Here is a 1,802-nt window from a genome sequence, read left to right as displayed (position 1 = left end):
GTAAGTTTTGAAGTCAGGAACTGTAAGCCCTTCAACTTTGTTCTTCTTTTTCAATATTATTTTTGCTATTCAAAGCCTCTTGTAATTACAAATGAATTTGAATTTGAGAGATGACTTTCCATTTTTGCCAAAAAAAGCTATTGGAATTTTGATAGAGGTTTCATTGATTTCTACATTGCTGTAGGTAGTGCTGACATATTAACAATACTGTCTTTCAACTCATATACATGGAATCTGTTCAAAATTATTTAGTTATTTTAAAATATATTTTAGCATAGCATTTGCTATGTTGAATACAGTCAGTTATATGGATGAACAACATATCAACTTTATGTACAAACTTAAAGGATTGTTTAGCACCATCTTCTTCAGCAGTCACTTTTCTTTCTGCCCTACCTAGAAGGCTGAGCTTTTATACTCCGTGCATTATTGTGCATTTCCCATTATTGTAACTGCCTCTGGGCAAAGCAGAAAGATGAAAGAGCCTATGGGGTTTTGCTACCATTGCTGCCAATGCCAGTGTTATCACTACAGAGATGCAGCTTCATTATGGGTCTTGCCTCAGGTCAGTCTGTGATAGTTAAAGAAGCTGTGTCCTACATATACCCCATTTTTTTTGGTTCCCTGGCCATAAAGTCAGTGTTTACTTTTTAGGTAGGGGGTACTTTTTGTTTATACCTTGTGTGTAGTTCCAGGATTCAGAGTATCCTAGAATTTAAGACACATGAAAATAAAGAATAACTGGGAGGCTTTGGGTTTTACCTCTGATATGTAAAGAGCTTGTAAGTTGTCATTACTACCCTCAAAACAAGAAAAATCCTTACAAATCAAAAAGCAGTGACTTTTTTTGATCCCATCAGAAAACTAAGGTCATGGGACAAGCCATCACCTTAAAATCTGGAGAGACTGGTCCATTCAGAAAGATACAGTGCTTTAGATTTGCTTACCTGGAGAAGTCATCGAACACTATAAACTGCTAAAACCAGGTACTTTACTAGGCATTTTGATGAATTTCTAGGAGTTGAGTGCAAACTAACATGAGAGTCAGAAAGTTCTGGGATCCACAGTCATAAGGAGCTCCTTCACTTTTCATAAAGTTTTATTTCCTGGAACCCCACCAACCTCTCCTGAAGTGATCTGAGAAGGATTGCGGCAGCAGAAGAAGACCCTTCTTGAAGTCCTCCCAGGCTCTTCCTTATAATAAAAAGCTGGTCTCCAGTGTAAGGAATTCTCCAGCAGGTAATTCTGAATGTTACCCCACTCTAGCAGGCTACTGACTTCCAACCTTACCTGAAGACAGAGAATATCCATAGTCAATGGGGCTTCAAGACAATGGATTAATGATGATGCAGTCAGAGAAGGAGGAAAGGAGAGAGAAGTAGGCCTACTCCTGGAGTAGGGATGGGAGCACTTGTGAAGGCCACATCTCTGTGACACAGCCCCATGGAAAAATCAACATTTAATAAGATTATAAGATCTTCTTTTTCCACATACTCTAACCACACCAAACAGTATAATAACAATGAATTGGAGCTGAAAGAGCTGCAAGAGTCTCTCTCTCTGCAGAGCAGTGCTAGGGAAATCCCCAGAGACCAGAAGGGAGAGCCTCTAAAACTTAAGGAAATAGAGGAATTGAAGGCTCTGGTACTTATATCTTTAAAAAGTTAAACACAGCCAAGCTCCTAGCCATGTTGATAAAATCCTTTCTCTAAAAATCTATTTACCTCAGTACCATTTATTGATTAACGTGTTTCTAACTTTACCCCCAAACTGGAAGGCAAACCAAAGGATAAATTAAAAAA

Source organism: Mandrillus leucophaeus, unplaced genomic scaffold, assembly GCF_000951045.1.
Source record: "Mandrillus leucophaeus isolate KB7577 unplaced genomic scaffold, Mleu.le_1.0 Scaffold817, whole genome shotgun sequence".
Lineage (NCBI taxonomy): Eukaryota > Metazoa > Chordata > Mammalia > Primates > Cercopithecidae > Mandrillus > Mandrillus leucophaeus.
Note: the sequence above shows the minus strand (reverse complement) of the source record.